The sequence below is a fragment of the Symphodus melops genome (genome assembly GCF_947650265.1).
Source record: "Symphodus melops genome assembly, chromosome: 1".
NCBI lineage: Eukaryota > Metazoa > Chordata > Actinopteri > Labriformes > Labridae > Symphodus > Symphodus melops.
The window spans coordinates 29829558-29850302 of record NC_136691.1 but is presented as its reverse complement, the minus strand read 5'-3'; the positions used below and the strand labels follow the sequence as shown (position 1 = coordinate 29850302).

Here is a 20745-nt window from a genome sequence, read left to right as displayed (position 1 = left end):
TAGTCAGCACACAGTTGATCCGTGATCCATATGACCCAGTCGGGAACACGTGATCCGGTCAAACGGTCAGCTTTTCTCCGTTCACTCTCTCCGTGTTTGCAGCTAACATAACGATAGCAACGTCCTCTCACAGTCTCTGTCATAGACACGTCTATGGTCTCTGTAGTCTCAGCTAACGTAACGATAGCAACGTCCTCTCACAGTCTCTGTTATAGACGCGTCTCTGGTCTCTATAGTCTGTGAGCGCGCTGAATGCACGCGCTGCAGGAGCAGACAGAGATACACTTTTAACAATATACAGGCTGATTATATGAAATGTCTAATGTCTTCAAAGCTAAATCAACACAGAATTTGTTTGTGGAATAATAATTTAGCAAATATATATTTAAAGTTTCTCAATTTCCTTATCTGACATAATGATTGATTCTGTGATTGATTCAACAGAACATAATGCTTTCTCAATTAAATGTACTGTAACAGATGTGTAGGCTACACAAAACACTATTTGCTATTTCAGCCATTAAAACATGTTTGGCCTGTATTTTTCATCTACCTGCCGCCTTGACCAGTGAATCAGAAAGTGAATTTGGGACCCTGTCAGTAATATGGTGAGCATCATCAGCAGCTGTAGAGCAGAGGTGGTTGGCTGTAACAAGCAGGCGTTTCCATGGTAACTGCAAAGAAGCAGGTTTGTAGGGACGACCCAAGACGAGTTAAACCTTAATTAAGCAAAAGTATGATTTATTCGATTACTCGATTAATCGACGGGATATTCGATAGAATACTCGATTACTAAAATATTCGATAGCTGCAGCTCTACAATATACGTGCATACGCAAAATCACCGTTGGATTCATGGCACGTGCACACCAGCCAGTTTTGTTCTCACCATTTTGAAATGACTACACAACCACACACCCATCTCTGTTGTTGTTGCATCAAGGCAAGAATGGTGAGGTGAAGACAAGTAGAAGTTGAAATCATGAGTCCCAGACACATTCCTAGACTCCTAATAAAATCCCATGATCACGATCATGTGGCGTAAGGAGATCTGTAAACTAGATTTGAACTGTCTTCTTCTCGTCTCGGCGTCATGATAAAAATCAAACATGCTTGATATTATCTCAGGAACATTTAGGTGAATCCCAGATCCGATTGTGAATAAGACCCATTGTGTCTCTATCGGCTTTCGTGACTCTGTCAGAATCCCTCGAAACATCTCCATCTGTACCTGCAGCCATCTTTGTTTTCCCCACTCATGACGGAGGCGCCATCATACTGTATGTTTCTTTTGTCTTTCAAGGCTGTAGCTCTGTGAGATCTGTACAGTCTTCTGTGAAAGTGCTGCAGGCTTTCACAAAAGATCCCGTGACAAAAGGTTAACAAGCATTTGTTCCTTCTTACTTTGTCTCATAATATTGAGAAAGCTTCACTTTGTTCAACTTCACTGATCATTTCCTAGCATGACAATCCCACACGTCCTTGGTAAGTTTCAGCTTTTTGACTTATGATTTTTCTTTGGCACTGTGGAGTCATGCTCGCCTCACAGGTCCACAATGGAGAGGACATTTCTTTTATTCCTTGTTTTTTTTAAATTTATTTTATTGCAAGACAAGGGACAATACACAATACACAAGTCAGAGTGGGAAGAGAGAAGAACAAATACAGAGTCATGACAAACAAATGAAAAAAATAAAGAAAATGATTAAATAAGTCATTTAATGTTATAGCAATAATAACATTTATCCATTATCATCCTGGTTTTTTTCAAGCCACCCAAGGTCACTTGGCGCTTGCTCTGCTGCACCAATACCTGTGCTCGGCTGCGCGTCACACCTGTCCACGTCTTGTTGGGCCATCACACGCATCGCACACACAACAGCACTGGACATCACCCACCCTCTCAACTGCCACCTCACCATCATGCCCTCTGGTCGCAGGTACAGGTCCCTGTTGTGCAGGAGGGCGCGATACGGCCATAAATCCACACCAAACAGGCCGTACCATGTTCTCAGTGGAGACAGTGGATGTGTCAGTCCTGTGTACTCCTTTAGCTGGTCGCCATGTTGAAATTACCTCCTCGCTCATGTGTGATTATTCTTAATTTGTATTTATATTTAACCCTTTGTCTCTATATCTAATCCATCTGCTCATTAAATCAAAACCATATACAATTATGAGTAAAAAACCCATTTTATTCAGTCACAGGAATTTTTAATGAGAAGGCCATGAATCTATTTGCGAACCTGCAGTAAAAACAAACATTGAGGTTTACTGCTGGTGTTCGTGTTCTCTTTACTCCTTTTTTTTCACCCCGTGCCCACATCTGGGGCAATGGTAGCGGAACTACAGATGTGTGATGCTCTTTTCAGTCTTTGCATATGATGTGCATCGTAGTGTTACTGTTAATGTTAATCGCGACTGCGCAAATAGATTTATGGCCTTTAAATGCATAATAAACCCATTTAAAATGTTTTTTTTTTTTTGTGGAGACAATACCCTTAAGTACCCCTCGTGGTCCACGTACCCCTGGCGTAAGGGACCCCACAGATAAGTTGCCACAGGGGCCAGGGACCGAGTCCTGCTAGCGCTAGCTGCTAGCGCTAGTAGCTCCAGTGGTTTGTGTGCTCGCTCCGACATGCTTTACATTGAGATGGTACCGGAGGGTTGAGGATGCTAACTTTTTTTTTTGCACAGTTTGCACAGAATCACACTTTTATCAAGGCTACCGACAGGTCGTTTCTTGAAATAAACATTTCCTTGCATTGGGTGTTTTTTAATTGCTGAGAAAATCTGGATTATGCCAAATGTCTGTCAGATCGGAGGGTGCCCTGGGGGATGAGTGATTTTGTGAAATTTGTGAACCAGGCTGTCAGAATTCTTGAAACTATCATAACAGGAATGGCGTCAGCCGAGAAATGGTCATTATGAAATATGAATGTCTTTACTAACTGCTTGTTTGTAATCCATGTGCTATCTGATTGATTGCGGTGGGTTCATTTATAAATGTATTGAAGCTGGTTTGCAAGTGAGTAGTGATAAAAATGTGGTGCTTCGAGACCGCCTATTGATTTAGCTTTTTGTAATGCAGCCAGTTTAGTTTAGTGAGAGTTGAATGAAGAGACTTAAACCAGGGGACTGATGTGTTGGAATCATTGTGAATAGGTAGTTCTTTTATGGAGGAATTGTCATTTTGACGGTTGCTGTTCTGCTTCAGTTGGATAATGGGAGGTTCATCCAGTGGTGGAGTTGTGGTGGTTTTCAGAACTGGAGTGAGGTTAAGATTGATCAACTCAGAGAAGGAATAATGCATTAAATTGAGCAGTCTGCGGGTGTTGCTGGATGACCTCCTGCCTTCGATAAGTCCGGTTTGGTCTGGGTGAATTATGGATTTTCTGTGGTAGAGAGCCTCGGTAATGATTTTCATGTCAACATTCAGACGTGATATTGATCATTAGCTTGATATTGGTCCTTTTTTGGTTGAAAAGGACTGTGACAGATGCAGTGTTCATGCTGGGTGTGAATCTGCAATTCTGCTTCTTGTCTCTTATCATGTTGTAAAATAATGGGTTTCTAATTGACCAGAAGTGTTTGTTGAAGGTCCGGCTTTGAGACTTCTGTGAAGAGCAGTATTGAGTTCTTCCTGAGTTAAAGGAGATTTGATCTACTAAGTGTTTTTGTTCCGTTGAAAGTTGGAGTTAATAAGAGAAATGATGTGATACTGTCGTCCCTTGGGTTATTTTCTGAGAAGTATATATTGTCACAGTCCTTAAACACTATTGATTTCTTCAGGTGACTTTGTTGACTTCTCTGCTGATTACTTAATGATAGAGATGGTGAATTTTCCTTGTTTCTTTTTTTTTGATTTGCTAGTTATTTACCAGATTTATTCTTGTGGTGGAGATTTTATAGAATTTTTTAAAGAATATCACAATTAGAAGACATGTACAAGGACACAAACTAAAGGACTAAAATCCACCACTACAAAAAAGACAAACCAAAACGGACAATAAGACTACAACCTGAAAATACAAATAAAGTAGAACACAAAACACTGAATGTCCAGTCCAATACAAGAGAGTCCTTTTGGCTATAGATCTAGGCTGTTTCTCAATATGCCTTCTTCTCTGTTCTGGCGTTCTGGCGTACCCGTGAAACGTCTTTAGTGGTCGAGTCCCAATACACAAGTTCGCATTTCGCCAAGAATGGTTAAAATTTCTGGAAGTGATCTCGGCACGCCCCTTTTTCCAAGGATGCACCGGTTGGTGACTCGCGTGAAATTCTGAGTGGTGATATCCCAGCATGCAGTTTGGTATCCATGATTTACTACTTCTGATTTACTGCTCTTGCTATCTTAACTCTCACCAACCGTTAAACCCCACAAATTAAAAATCTAATAATAATAATAATATTATTATTATTATAAATATTTTTAAACAGTAATATCATTGTCGATGTACATCAGCGATCGGATGTGTTTATTTTTGTGTGGTTTACATCCAACAGGCAAGGCTTTGGTACACCCCAGAATGCTTTGCTCTGCTGAGGCGGGTTACGCAATACCCGGAAGAAGGCATCGTCTGTCTGAAACAGTCATCTCTGTTTTTGTGAAGTCGTGAGCTTATAAGAAAGCTCTTCCAAGAACAACTCCACAAGTCTGTCAAGCGCTCAAGAATAACTGTCCATTTCCCTTCAGCACTGCACTAATCCTCTCGTGTGGAAGAACAGAAAAAATTCTTTGTACCGCATAGTAACAGTGGGAGATTCGTCTTTGAACCACCTCAACAGTACACATGTTTTTGCCAAAAGTAACACTTTATCCAGCCATTTAGATTTAAGAGAGGGGAGTGACACAAACTTAGAGGGCAGTCCAAGTAGGAAGAGGCCAGGATCCTTGGTTACTTTAGTTTTGAAAAGGCCGAAAAGCTCTTTTGCTGTACAGGATGTATAAATGTATTTACACTGTCAAAAACGATGAATATAGTCCCCCCTGGGTCCATCTTATTCTGGATGAAAGATGTTATCTGTAATATATGAAGAATTTAACATTGAGTTTCCCTCAGTCTGTTGCAAGAAAACAGTTGTGATACAATTCAAAGCTTCTTGCCAGTCAGCTTCTATGTTCTCATTATCTAGGTCCCTTTCCCATTTACGCCGAACATTAAGCAAGCTTACTAGACAAGTGTCATGTCCCAGATAGCAAAGGGAGAAAATAAAATAGGAGTTGCAGAGAGAATAGATTATTAATTTCGGAGTATTGAGGGAAGGGAGACTAAGCCCCTTGATAAAGTGACAAATCTGCAAGTACCCAAAAAATGCTCCATGGGAAGGCCATACTGAAGTTAAAGTTGTCGAAAAGACATACCATCTTTAAATAAATCTCCAATGAACTAAATGCCTCTGGACTTCCACAACTCAAAAATTGAGCAGGTCATAGTTGGAGTAAAGTCAACATTCCCACTAGTAAGAGTCAGAAAACAGACCGAATCCTTCCTCCCAGAGACTACATCCTTCCAGACCCTCACACAATCCGAAACTATCAAGCTTGGACTTCTTTGGTGACATTTTGTCTTTTGCAGTTAATCAGGCCCCACATAGATAGAGGCGAGCAGGCCCAGGAATCGATGCAGAAGATGTTAGTACAAAGTTAAAATACAAAAATTACAAAGTTTGATACAAGGACAGCGATCGGACTAAGATGTAAGCAGACTTATATGCATGTAAACAAACTTATATGCATGTAAACAGATGTAAACAGACTTGCAGGAAAATTATATGCATAATTTTATGTTAAGTTTAATAAATGATAATGAAATAAAACAAATATAAAACAAAATAAAATATTGTTATGGCAGGGAAATGCAATACTGATGTATTGTGAGCATGAAATGTTATACCTTGAACACTATATATATAACTTGACTCGTATGGGGAAATTATATGTTTAGTAAGGAGATACAACGCAATATTGTTTGAAGTATTTTAGACGGCAAACAAAGAATAAACTGGATTAAAGAATCTGGTATTTAATTTGGACTCGGATTACTTAAGAAGATGCGACCAATATTTCTCTCAACACCAGCTCAGAGCAAATCTTACTTTTTGAAGACTTTCCCAACCTCCTTCAGAGATCTTGCACAGGTACTCTTGTTCTCTTTGCTGGATCAATAAACCGTTTTCAGCAAGTCCATCAGCTACCGTAGTAATCCAGATAGGAGGTCGAGTCTGGAGCTTGAGGTGAGAATTCTGGATGGTGATTTGGCTCGCGTCGTCTCAGCGTCCCGAGTGAATATAAACAAAAATAAATTCTTTTGAAAGTCTTTGAAAGTCCAATTTCTTTTTAATCTCATCTCTTTTTAGGCCATCTCGATTTTAATCCAGATCTGGAAAATGTCCAAAGATGCAGCGAGCCGAAGAAAAGTTTAAAAAGGCCTTGCTTGTGCAAGAAAAGAATAAAATCCAAAGATTTACGTGTAAAAAGTTGCAATTAAAATTAATTCAGTAGGAATCATTCCTACGGTGAAAATCTTATGGTGAAAATCTTTGCCTTGCAGGAAAAGTTCAAAATTAGATGAAGACAAGACGACTTCGTCTTCCAGAAAAATTGCAGAAGGGGATCTAACTACTGGGACTGGCTAGACTCGCTGGAACAGAGTCAGCCCCTTTAAGAGCTTAACAGCTCACAAGCCAGCACAAAAGACCAGCAAAAGCAGAAGCACAAACCACGAAAACCAACGTATCACACTTCTGTTAAGGGGTTTTATCAGGTCAGAAAAGGGGGAGCTTCAGGCCCTCCTACTGAATGTATAGGCGTTGTCTTAACTTAAAGAGTTTTAGATTCCTCACTAAGTTTAAGAATAAGACACAACGTGTGTAAATCACCATACATTCAATTTGATATCAGTTGTTTTCAGATTCATATCAATGTAGGTTGCATTATATATTTTAGGTTAATATATCAGGTTTAAAGGAGTGGTTGCCATTGGTCGATACATTTCATCCTGAAGTTTGGAAAAATAATATTTATATAAGAAAACCTTTAACGCAGATTAATCACATGTGAAGAATTAGTGTCTTTAAATAACATCTTCTGTAACACAATCTATAATTATGAGAGTACAACTACATCATTACACAGCTTACACATCCCACAATCCCACTTACACAATAATAAAACATTAGTTGAACAAAAACCTGATCAAGAATTGAGACAACTGTGTCTCCCACAGAAGTGCCTGCTCCGCAATAGGGTTTCATGTTGTAACAGTACCCTGTGTCAGAATCGCAAAAGATGTAGGATTTGATCCCATATTTGACAGGTTTTTGGGGATTGTACACCCTGAACGCTAGCCGTCCACGCCACAGAAGCATACCCTCATCAATGCAAATGTTGGTGTTAGGTTGATACATTTCACTGAATTTAGATATAAGGTAACATAAGACAGGGCGGACTTTGTACAACCTGTCAGTGCTATTTGCTGGCCTTGATTCATAATCATTGGAGTGTAGAAATCTCCATATGATTTCAAACCGGTTGCGGGACATGACCTTGTTGAAGTAGGGGGTCACCAAAATGTCATCTGTAGACCAGTACATTTCAAGGTCAGGCTTACGAATGATATGATGAAGAGCAGCAGCATCATTTAGAGGTCCAGGATTCTCAGTGAAAGGAAAATCTTTTGGCTGCCAGTTCATTTCTTTCCACATCAGATTACCTGGACCAGGACCTGCACCTGGCTGGTTTACAGGGCCTCTTGCTTGGTCACCAGGTACTTGACCACCACGCCCATAAGATCCACAGGTCCGACCTCTGCCTCTTTGCTGTGTTCGACCTGTAAATAATTAGAATGACCTTGGGTAGTTCTGTATAAAGGACACCTGGGCCTTGAATCCCTGGACTCTGTGTGTAAAATGACAGTAAAATGTCATCAAAGATTCATTTGGTAAATAGTTTGTGTACAAAATGAAAGCTAAATTATTTCTTTTTTATCTTCTCTCACAAGTTAGCAGATGCTCTTGTCTTGTAGTATCTAATAATCATACAATCCAAGTGACATACTATCAAACAAAATAAAATATGTTATCATGACTCACCTCTTGCACCTACGTGTATGTCTTGACCTCGGAGACCTGGATCTTGGAGACCTGGACTCTGTGTCTGGAAATTACAATAAAATGTCCGTCAAAAATTCGTTTGGTACATAGTTTATGTACAAAACTGAGGGATATGTTATTTCGACGTCACGTTATCAGATGCATATGCTATCACGGTGAATCAAAAATAACGTGATCATATCTTACCTCTTACACGTCCTGAAGGTCTGAATGTAGGTCCTGAATCCCTCCATTCACTGTCGCCGCTGCTGCCTTCATCCAGATCAGTTTCACGGAGGTCAAAAATGAATTATCAGAGTCTGTATCAATAATTAACTCTGTAGCTTCTCCAGCCGAATATCTCCTTGCTGGCGCCGGCATGTTTGTACTGTTCAGCTTTTATCTCATATCTCTACGGCTAATGTTGACTTTTTGACGCTCGTCAAACTCACATATAGACTGATCGAACTCCACCTGCTGGAAAATAAGGACGAAGAAGATGTTTTTTTTTTGTCTCTACTTTCCCGCGGGTGGTCTTGTTTGTTGGTTTTTGACCCCACAGTCCTGTAACTTTTTCACAACATCCGTCAGAGCGCCCCCTATCGTATTACACTGAAAACACCAATTGACGGAAAATTCCGTCAATGGCGGGGAATGAGTTAATCACTCCCAGATGGTCATCTTGACCTGATGAGAGGTCAGTGTCACGTTGCGGGTAGGAAACAGGGAGGGAGGACCCAAGTGCAGGAAAAAAGGCTTATTAAACAAAAACCATAACTTACTTACATAACAGAAATCCAAAAAATCATGAGGCGAAACACAGGGAGCAGGGAGAACGAGCAACAGGTCACGACGACATACAAAAGACAACGAAACGACAGGGGACTGAGGAAAACACAGACTAAATAGACAAGGGGTAATCAGACACAGGTGAGACTAAAGAGACAGGTGAGGAACATCAGGGGGCCTTTCTCAGTTCCCTTATTTGCACCGAGTGTCCTCCGAGTTGTCTCCTCCACTTGCGTCTTAGTCCCGCCCACCAGAGATGCACGGAGGAAACAAAGCCGAGGAGAGAGGACCGAGGAAATCAGCTTTAAGACACATGAGACGTCGTTTCCTCGACAGCGTCACATGACGCGACATCAGCTGATCACGTTCAGCTGTCAATCAGCCGAACAGCTGTTTATGTCCACACACACACACACACAAACACGTACTGTATTATTTCTAATCAAACACACACAGTTACAGTGTTTAGTGTCTTTACCTGATAAAAAAAACACCTGAAGAACAACCTGCAGTCTACTCATAACCAAAAGGACAGTTTCTACTGACTCAAAGATTTCATTTTGAATTGTCTATAATTATTTATTATTATTAAACAGTTTGGACTGAACCTCGCCTGTATTTAGACAACGAACTCTGTATTTTATAAACACAGATATTTATGTGTCAGGATACTGAAAATGATTGATTAGAATCTAAATGATGAAACGTTCAGAAGATAAATAAGTGAGAATATAAAACGGACTCCTCTTCATCAGACTCTTTTTAATCCCAGCTCATCACAGAGCGACTCTTTACAAACTCACTGATGTTCATCATCTGTTTAAATGTCCCACGCTCCGTTTAGCCTCTTTTTAATGTCCGTCTTTTCTCCCCTATTAAACTCTGTTTCACTGAAGTCTGATCCTGTGCAGCGTCCAATCAGTGAGTGATATACGAGAAGGGGGCGTGTCTGTCAGTGAAAAGACTTCCGTGAAGTCAGCTCTCGTGTCTCCTCGGTCATCGCTCCTCGGATCAGCCTCCTCTCTCCTCGATCCTCTCTCCTCTGTTCGCTATTAGAGCTTTGGGACGATCCTCAACATGGCGGCTTTGGAACTACTTCCGGTTCGGCCGAGGACCGAGGACCGAGGACCGAGGAGACTGCAAATAAGGAAAGTGAGACGTACCCAGGGTCATCACAAAGGCGGGAAACACAAGAAACAAAGAACACAAGACCAGAACACTGAGGACAAGTACAAAGTAAAACCTGACAATGAAAAGACATGAACTAAAACAAGATATTACAAAATAAAACAGGAAACACTTAAAACAAGACTAGGAAACATTAAACACCAAACTAAGAACCTGAAAGCACAAGTAACAGGAAAACAAGCCTACAGACAACATATAAGAACCCAAGGATACAGAGAAACACACTAAGGACTAAAGTAAACCACACTAGGAATCATACATACACAGAACACGAGGGAAATAATGAAAACTAAAACAAGATTAAATACAGAAACAAAACCAAACCATGACAGTCAGTCTAGTTTTATGGCTTTACGACAGACCATAAAATCAGTTGGAGGGGAAAAGTTTAGTTTAATTTTCTTTTAAACAGTTAGACAAACAACAGGCATGGTTTTAAATCTTAGACATGTACTCTTACTCGAACATACACATTTATCATATAGACCGATAATGGTTTAACTATTCTGTTTTCCGGGAAGTCCTGAAGACATCAACAGGTTTAAGTGAAACTCTCAAACTCCTAACTGTCATAAAGAAAGACAGAGACAGTCTGCTGGACCAAAGAGCGAAGGTAACATAATTATATAGGCTGCTTCCGGAAGGCTTAAAGAAAGTATAATGGCTTAATGTTCATTAATCATGTGGTTCATTCATGACCATGGTTACTCATTCTCAGTGGGAGCAGAGCTGCTGACTGACGTCGCTTTAAGCTGTACACATGTAAGTATTTATACTGATAAAAATATTTTTTTTTCTAACAACCGAGTTCCAGAGTCATCGCTTCCCTCGTTTCATTCTCCGATCAGAACAGCCGAGCTGAACGAGAGCTGAACGAGAGCTTTGTCAATAAGTTCAAATCCTTCACCATCTGAGATCGATATATCACACACCACGAGTTCAGGGTCAGCTGAGTGTTGTTCTTTTTAGCGTGTGGTTACAGCATAAAAAGTGTCACTTCGCTGGAGAGAGTTAATGTGAAGCGCCACAAGACTTTAGACTTTAGACTTTTAGACTTTTAGACTTTTTATTTTATTGTCCCCGAGGGGAAATTCTTTTCCACAGTGTACAGTTTTAAGGGCAGCACGCCCACAGAGGGTGAACACAGGCACAGGGAGATACATGTGAGACAACAGGACATACATGTGGGGCAACAGGACAGACAGTGATAGGGCATACAGTGACAGGACATACATGTGGGGCAACAGGACAGACAGTGATAGGGCATACAGTGACAGGACATACATGTGGGGCAACAGGACAGACAGTGATAGGGCATACAGTGACAGGACATACAGTGACAGGACATACAGTGGCAGGACATACAGTGACAGGACAGACAGTGACAGGACATACAGTGCATATGGTTATGGGGGGACCGGGGGTTGGGACTGAGGTGGATTTTTATTGAGGGCTGAGATGACTGCAGGCACCAGGCTTCTGCTGTATCGCGCCCTCCTGCACAACAGGGACCTGTACCTGCGTCCGGAGGGCATGATGGTGAGGTGGCAGTTGAGAGGGTGGGTGATGTCCATTGCTATTGTGTGTGCGATGCGTGTGATGGCCTTTGAATTGAGTTCTGACAGGGTGGGAGTGGGGAGACCGATTAATTTGGCTGCAATGTTTGTGACACGGATGAGTTTGGTTCGGTTTTTGACAGTGAGTAGGTTAAAGAAGCAGGAGGATCAGTAGAGCAGGATGGGCTGGACGATGCTTTGATACAACAGGAGGAGGAGATGGGGGGCAACATATAGTCCTTTGAGTTTCCGGATGGCGTGCAGTCTTTGGTGGCTTGTTTAATTCTAATGCAGGCTATTCCATAGTAGTCCCCTAACATTCAGGCCAATTCAGCGATACAAAATCCTCCATAAGTAGCGCCTGATTTTTTTAAATCAAAATCCTGATTTTTTAAATCAAAATCCAGATTTTTTAATAGGTGAAAAAAATTACCATCTCCCAGTAATTTTTTCACAACTCGACTACTGAATATACTGTATGTAATGTCGACATGACATTTGTGAAATGGAAGCTCATGGACTCACATGTCACTAAAGCTTGAGCACACTGTAGGTGAAGCAGGTAAACACCTCTTGGCACATCTGCCTAATAGCTTGCATATGAAGCCTCAGTTTAACAAGCATCGCATGGACAGGCCACTACAGGAACCACTCTCTGAACAGCTGCCTCATGTATTGTGCCTGCCTCGAGCTGCCCTCTGACATTATCTGTGACAGTAACAGCATAATGTGTTTGTTTACATTTCCCAGTTATGTGACAGCGTGCAGCTGCAGCAGATTCAGCTCAAAGTGTTGCCTCACCATCACACAGCTCTGGATGTAACGACTGCAGACGAGAACAATGCAGCACTGAAACCTGCTACAATTCAACCCTCTGGATCAGACTGTTCTATTCTGATCACAAACTAGTAGGAGCAAAATATCTATAATGAATTTGCCTCTTTGCCCAAAGGACAGTGAGTCAACCAATTGTACATACAGTATGTAAATGTCACTTCTCTAAGCATACAGCCTAACCGTGCACATGTGGGATCTAACAGGGATTTCTTGGTTTTTGCAACCAGCCTTAAGTGGGCATTCAAGAAACTGCAGTTTTATTCTTACAGTTTTGCTGTCTTATATACTGCTACTGGATGCCTTGCATTTTAATCTATCAATCTACAGTGGGTACAGAAAGTATTCAGACCCCTTTACATTTTATTTGTTTCATTGCATCCATTTGATAATCAAAAAAGTTCATTTTATTTCTCATTAAAGTACACCCAGCACCCCATATCGACAGCAAAAAAACAGAAATGTAGAAATTTTTGCAAATTTATTAAAAAAGAAAAACTGAAATATAGTCATAAGTATTCAGAACTTTTGCTCAGTATTGAGTAGAAGCACCTTCTGAGCTTGTACAGCCATGAGTCTTCTTGGGAAAGATGCAACACGTTTTTCACACCTGGATTTGGGGATCCTCGGCCATTCTTCCTTTCAGATCCTCTCCAGACAGAACGTCAGGTTGGATGGTGAATGTTGTTGGACAGAGATGCTCAGCTGGGTTTGGGTCAGGGCTCTGGCTGGGCCAATCAAGAATGGTCACAAAGTTGTTCCGAAGCCTTTGTTATTTTAACCGCGTGCTTCGGGTCATTGTCTTGTTGGAAGGTGAACCTTTGGCCCAGTCTGAGGTCCTGAGCACTCTGGAAGAGGTTTTCTTCCAGGATATCTCTGTGCATTCATCTTTCCTTCAATTGCAACCAGTCGTCCTGTCCCTGCAGCTGAAAAACACCCCCACAGCATGATGCTGCCACCACCATGTTTCACTGTTAGGATTGTATTGGGCACGTGATGAGCAGTGCCTGGTTTTCTCCTCACATACAGCTTAGACTTAACACCAAAAAGTTCCATCTTGGTCTCATCAGATCAGAGAATCTTCTTTGTCATAGTCTGGGAGTCCTTCAGTTGTTTTTTTTGGCAAACTCTATGCAGGCTTTCATGTCTTGCACTCTCACCAAGGCTCTTCTCCCATGATTGCTCAGTTTGGCTGGACAGCCAGGTCTAGGAAGGTTCTGGTCGTCCCAAACTTCTTCCATTGAAGGATTATGGAGGCCACTGTACTCTTAAGAACCTTGAGTGCTGCAGAAATTGGTAACCTTGGTCAGATCTGTGCCTCGCCACAGTTCTGTCTCTGAGCTCCTTGGGCAGTTCCTTCGACCTCATGATTCACACATGCACTGTGAGCTGTAAGGTCTACAGGTGTCTGTCTGTCTGTCTGTCTTCTGTCTGTCTGTCTGTCTGTCTGTCTGTCTGTCTGTCTGTCTGTCTGTCTGTCTGTCTGTCTGTCTGTCTGTCTGTCTGTCTGTCTGTCTGTCTGTCTGTCTGTCTGTCTGTCTGTCTTGGTTTTATGTATAGAGATACAAATAATTTCATCAGGAGAAACAATCCACTCTGATCCTGTATTTGATCATGTCTATAAACCCCTCTATTTCAGCCCTGCTCAGAACAGGCTGTTTCTGTGTCTGTAGCTTTAAATATGTAAATGAGCTGTGTCTGACCACGCCCCTTCTCTGGAAGGGCTCGGGTGGACTCGGTGCTTTCTCGCTCCATCAGTTGTGGGAGTGTCACCCACCTGGGGAAGGGGCTACTGCCCTTTGTGATGTCATGAAGGGAAAATCTCCCAACGGCCTGTTCGAGCACTCGCTTTCTAAAAAGTAAAGCATCTATACCCCTTATTCTGTTCTGGGGAATGGAGGACTTAAACCAATCCCAGCCTTCGTTCGGGGGCGAGAGGCGAGGTTACACCGCAGACTGTAAACCAGTCAATCACAGGACTCACATTTACAGACAACCAGCTACAGCCACATTCACACCTACCATCAGCCGGTAACCTAACAAGCATGTGTTTGGACTATGGGAGGAAATCAGAGTACCAACACATGCACGGGGAGAACATGCAAACTGCACACAGAGAGGAATATCCTGCAGTAAGAACTACAAACTAATTGCTCTTCAAAGTGTTAGAACTAATTCTCTTGGATTGACTCCAGGAATACATTACAACAACTGACCACCAATTAGGTTCGTAAACACAGTACAGATATGTTTTTATATGCTCGGAAGGAAGTTGTTAACATGCACAGCCATGTTGTCTGGATTTGTCCAAATCCTTTGAATAGATCGACACAAAACAAAGGGCTCCCCCCTTATTTGTTAAGAATATGGTGTTTCTGCTATCTGCATTAATCCATGTGCAGATTGGAGCAGGAGTACATCGACTCCCTTTTCAGTGTTCAAGGGGATCCAACAAGGTGGAATTCTGTCCCCACTTTTTAATTTGTACATGGACGATCTGTGTGAACATTTGAAAGCGTTAAAGACTTATCAACCATGTGATTTATGCTGATAATTTAATAATCCTGTCACCTTAAAGTGCTGGCCCACAGCAACTTTTAAAGCCGAAATTCCGTGTTCAGTCCGTCCTCCATTACGGCATCAGACCTCTCTTTATCCAATGTATGTGCTTCCTGGCTCCGCTTTGCTGCACTTCAGCTCCAGCTGGTTCGCTTCAAACTGAGCAAAATATGAAAACCTGGACATGAAGTTAGACAAGGAAAGTCACAGATCGTCTGCTCAATTTCAAAATAAAACACAATATAAAGAATTCTGATCATATGTTTCATCATTTTATTGACATAACGTCAAAACAAGAACGAAAAAAACAACTAATTATCCTCAGACAAAGTAACATGTTTTTTCCCTGCTTGTCCTGTGATGTGTGTACAGCTGATGGTTCCATTGGGACAGGGCGTGCACTATCTGGTGGAGCAACAAAGTATGTGGGTATAAGGAGTGGCTCAGCCCACACTAAGTGACACAAACTATTCCTCGTGTTTCTGGAAACACCAATTACCATTACGCCTGCCAGTGTTATAACTTATTTATTATTTTTTTTATTCCCAGACAGATAATTCCTCTCCATTTTTTTTAAGTGGTTTAATTGAAACGTGAGGGCTGTAAGATTGTGTCGCTCGCCCCGTGAGCAGAGATTGTGGTCCTCGTCACCACGGCCATGGGTGCAGGACCCTTTGCTGCGTGTCCTCCCCTTACTCTCTGCTTCTTGTCTCTCTTCAACTTTCCTCTCCCACAAACAGACAAAAAAACGCCCCAAAAATACATGTCTGCAATGGAACATTTGGTGTGTTGTGATTTAATGAAGTACATGTGTGTAATGGCTTGAAGTGGATCTCTTTGTAAATATCTCTTAGATAACGCTGTGTCTGTATTCTCTCTCATCAGGTCTGGAGACATGTTGTACCTTTCCTTCAACAAACAAACAGATTTGTCATGACTCTGTGTGCACTCTTCTGATCAGTTCAATGCTTGTACCCCTTTGTCCTCCACTAATCCTTAAACAAACTCAAACTCAAGGTTTTAATGTATTTCTTTCTCTCATTGTTCACCCAGAGACAGGCCTGAAATGTTTTTGTTCATTTCCTTTTCTCGAGACAGAACTGGAAATTCATGAGTCCTTTTATCAAAAGAAACACGTCACTAATGGAAACATGATTAAATATCTTGATGTGCTTCCATAATTACTTGAGTACTTGATGATGAGCCGTTCTATGGACCTCTTACATTTGTAATACAACAGAAAGAAATCACGAGTTGGGGGGGGGGGGGGGGGTCTCATTGCATTTAAAGAGACACACACACCAAACGGAGCGTTCTGAGAGAGCTGGTTTCTGCAGGGTCACAAACCTCCTCTGCTGCTTCATTCATGTTATATTTGGACCAAAGCTCAGAAACACAGATGTTTCATTCAGACCACAGGGGGCACTGTTTGAATCACGGCTGTAAGAAATGTTGATGTAAATGTGAATGTGTGAATGTTCATGAGTTTTAACTCTAAAGTCAAACTGGCTGGACTGCAGATGTTAAATCATCATCGATTGGCTATTTTTCCACATCTGTGATTACAAGGAAAACGCCTCTTTCTAAAAAAGATTCTTTTATAATTTCTTGTCCCGGTCTCGGAGCACTCTGGGCTCGGGTGTGTGTGGGCTTAACTACAACACGACTGGGAAGTGTTCTGTAAGCTGGAGAGATGCCAGGTAAATTGAGCAAGCCACCAGTGTGCACTCTTTAATGAGCAGCCGCCTCACTCTGACATTTCTCTATACGTGCGTGTCCACAGGATCCTGTTTGTGCATGTGTGAGTGTTGAAGTGAATTTCTCTTAGAGGGATTAATAAAAGGTCTCTTTAATGATTGCTCACACTCATTTCTGCTACTGTGAAATCACTGCAGGCGATGTCACTAAAGGGCTACATGTAACTTTGTCGAGAACACTTGAACATTACTTCCCGTGACTTTCTCTTACTAATGGGCGAAAAACACGATATAATTATGTGACAAAGTGACATATAGCCCCTTTAATTGGGCGAGCAGGTACACAGCAGTACAGTGTGTTAGACATCCAGAATCGCTGGTGGCTTATAGAAAAATACAAGACAATCACTAAGCTCTGTTATAGTGAGAGGGGTTAGCATGCACCACATGCTGCGCACTGCTGCACGCAGTGGTGGGTAATAACACGTTGCCACGTTTGTATTATTTGTAATAAATTTAAAGTGATTTTTTTTTTTTTTTAAATGTCGTATTCTCTCTGCTTAGGGGAGGTCCTCTCACAGCCAAACCTGCAGAATCTACCTGGACCCCTCTTTGGAAAGCACTGACCTTCACCAAGGTAAGCTGATTTAACCAAACTTAACTTGTGTAGTTAGCTTGTATGAAACAACACTTCCTCTCTGACAGGAACAGCTCAGATAGGGAGGCTGATTATGACTGAGGACCCGGAGACACGGCTGAGCAGATCAACACCTCCAGTGTTGAAATAAATAAATAAATAAATAAGCAGATGCAGAGGTGTGAAATCCTGCAGTTCCTGGAGTGTCCACTAGAGGGTGGCTGCAGAAGCACAGGAAGTCACATACACACCCATCACAGCCCGGTTAAAAAAACCAAACGGGTCTGATTTGCTCATGATCGACACACACTGTTCAGGGTGTGAATTTTTAAAAAGTCATCAGTTTTGATTGAATGAAGAAAAAGAGTTTGTCCAATAATAATAATAACAGTCTATGAGCAGGCGGCTGTGGAGAAAGAGAGACAGGGGCTCACTGGCCGAGCAGAGCGAGGAAGGAAACACAGACATGAGATTTAGTGATCCTGGGTAACGCTGAGAGGAGGGCTTCTTCGCTCTCTTGCCTTGTGAGTAAATGAAAAGTGTTGGCTGTGGTCAGTCAGTTAGCAACTCTTGTGCTGCGTGCACATTTGTGTGTGGGGTGTGTTGGTATGTACACGTATAATATTGTCTCAGATTATTTTGAAAATCTGTTTTTTAATTTATTAAATATGAATGATAAACTTTGAGAATCCCACAAATAGTCCACAATCTTCTTGTAAATGAGGTCTTGTTTCCCTCTAACCAGCTTGTTGTAATAACCTTTCCTTTGGCCCTCTAACTCTGCAGTCAGCGCTTCAATAATGTCATGCTTGACTTTGTCCTGCGGAGTTTGGCATTTCAAACATCCCAAGAGAGAGCTGTCTGTCAGCTTTACGCCTTCAGGTAGACCACTGTGTGAGCTTCCATTTTGAATACCAACAATAGGCAGAGAACGTAAACATATGGCATCATGACCAAGCCTGTTGAGTTGAAATAGAGCAGAGGCTTCAAGCTAACATAGTGAGTGGAATATTAAAACAACAACACAACAACTCATTCAGATTCAGATACTGTTCTCGACCTGTCCGCCACATGACTTCAGACTCTCCCTTGTTCAACACATCTGGTCCCCTTTCTGTTCACCAATCACGTGTTAGCCTCATTTAATAGCCACCATAACATTTCTGTCATTCAGTCTCCTTCATGCCATTTCCACATTTGCACTCCTAAAGATTTCTAGAGAACTTCAGATGGGCTGCTCTCGAAAATCCTCCTGATCTGATTGTTCACACACGAACCTCACAGCGGGAGTGTTCCTGTCGGACAGGACGAGTGACAGGAGTGCTCCTGATCGAACGCGTGACACAAAAAGAACGACATGGGAGTGACAGACGAAGCATACGACGCCATAATGATAATATTTGTCTTTCTATATCAACGCTACGTGGAGTTCAACAGAATCCCAATCTGAACTAAAAAGAGGAGAAGAACATCCTGGAGAACAGGAAACAGAACGCAGCAGGTTCACGACATGCACAGAGATCGTCACGGTGGCGTGCAGACAGTCTGTGGTCACACACCCAGGTGAATTCAATTCAAGAAACTTTATTTATCCCCGAGGGAAAAATGTGCCTCCTGGATACTTCAGGACTTTTTATGAGTTTTGTGCAGGTGTGTAAGCTGAGACTTTTGACGTGACATGCTAACGATGTGGTCAGTGTAGCAAGAAGCTTTCAGACACTCTTCTTTCGTTATTTGCAATAAATGAGAAACGATCATTTACCACGAGTTCAACAGAGTAACGACTTGTGTGGCAGAAGGTGGCCAGTGGTCTCTGTGTTTCTCAGAACAATTTAGAGGAATATCAATAACACAAATGTGAAATTAAAGTTCAGGGTTGGGCATTTTTGAAAACTAGCATGATTTTGAAAGTAGCTTTCCCTCAGTGCTCCCTCTGAAGCCACGCCCCCTCACTTACATGCACGAGCGCCGTTGCTCCCGAAGGTGACCTCAGCTCATCTCTTCTCATTCAGCTGTAAGTAAACACTAAACATCAGAATGATATCATAATACATACAATACAGACTTACAACGACAAACTGTCAGTATAATATTCTTCACTGTTACGTACTTTGAATATGAACTAGTGCGTGCAAGGTGTAGAGAACGAGCAGGGAGACAGGGAGGCGTGTGATTGGTTCATCAGATTGGTACCACATTGGCAGATATTGGTTGAAGTTACAGACGTACGACTGCAACAGATGATGGATTTTCTTTGTTTCTCTTTCAGAGTAAATTAGTTAGTATTTCTGTCAGGACCTGAAGACAATTTCAACCAACATAATTAATTGAATTGAATTGAATTGTCTTTATTGTCATTGTACCAGTACAACAAAGTTTGCAGTACAATCTCTCAAAGTGCAGAAATAATTTCATTTAACATTAAAAGCATAAAAAAGAATAGGCTACACCTTTAAAAGACAAATTTAAAACGACAAGCTCACACACACACACACACACGCACACACACACGCACACACACACACACACACACACACACACGCACACACACACACACACACACACACACACACACACACACACACACACACACACACACACACACACACCGTAGCAGCTTAAGGAGACAAAATAGAAAAAAAACCCAGTAGATTGCAGAGACCCTGAGCAAAGACAGGCACATATTTCAGACATTAAACATGAAAACAGAGTGCCGCACATTGGTGGTGTTGATGTGCATGTACTTTGCATGTCATTACTATAACAGATGGAGATTTATAGGTAACGGTATTTGCGGTAATCTGGAGAAAATGAACCCTGCCTTTAAATTTGTGTAACTCTAACCCTTTTGCTCTAACAGAGGTGAGACTGCTCATCATATCCGTGTGACAGCAATATTTAAATTTAGTTTTTCTTTCAGTTCATTATTTCGTGGACAATCCCCTTTTACATTAAAAGGAGCAGCTTTAGCCTTTGCGGCTAATTTCCAGCTGTAGTCTCCGGCCAGTTGAGAATGGGCATTAAGATAGAGAGATGTCAAAGCAGTGCATGCAACAAAGAGAGCACAGAGAACAATCACAGAGGCCACATTTAAAATACATACAAGACAGAACAAAGAGGCAGGCAGCTGCAATGACCATGTCACATCAAACACACATCTGACAGAGATGAATGTGTGCAGTTATAGCTGTCAGTAAACCATGTTTTAAGGTGTGTTTGTAAAGGTGGAGTAAGTGTATATGTGTTTGATAGTGGTGGGCAGTGAATTGCAGTCTTGTATTGCTCTAACAGAAAATGATAGTTTTCCTAAACGGAATGAGAAGTTCACCACGTGTGGAGCTTCTGGTGGACTGACTGCTGATGTTACGTTGAGTTATGAATGAGTTCAAAG

At 41.7% G+C, this 20745-nt stretch overlaps 1 protein-coding gene and 1 long non-coding RNA gene across 3 annotated transcripts in view; one reads left to right on the top strand and one right to left on the bottom strand.

The window, feature by feature from the left end:
- npffr1l2 (neuropeptide FF receptor 1 like 2) overlaps positions 1 to 20745 on the top strand; it is an 83052-nt gene that overhangs the window by 20860 nt on the left and 41447 nt on the right. Inside the window, exon 2 of one of the 2 annotated variants that reach the window (XM_079364075.1) lies at positions 17282 to 17354. The exons of the other annotated variant lie outside the window; for it this stretch is intronic. The gene's annotated coding sequence lies outside the window, so the exon portion shown is untranslated. The remainder of the gene's footprint in view (positions 1 to 17281; positions 17355 to 20745) is intronic. 2 annotated transcript variants of the gene reach the window in all.
- On the bottom strand, positions 7853 to 8752 carry LOC306836969. The gene is made up of 3 exons (XR_013780836.1): positions 8302 to 8752; positions 8095 to 8158; positions 7853 to 7900 (listed from the first exon to the last, which is right to left on the bottom strand). It is a non-coding gene; the product is annotated as an uncharacterized lncRNA (long non-coding RNA).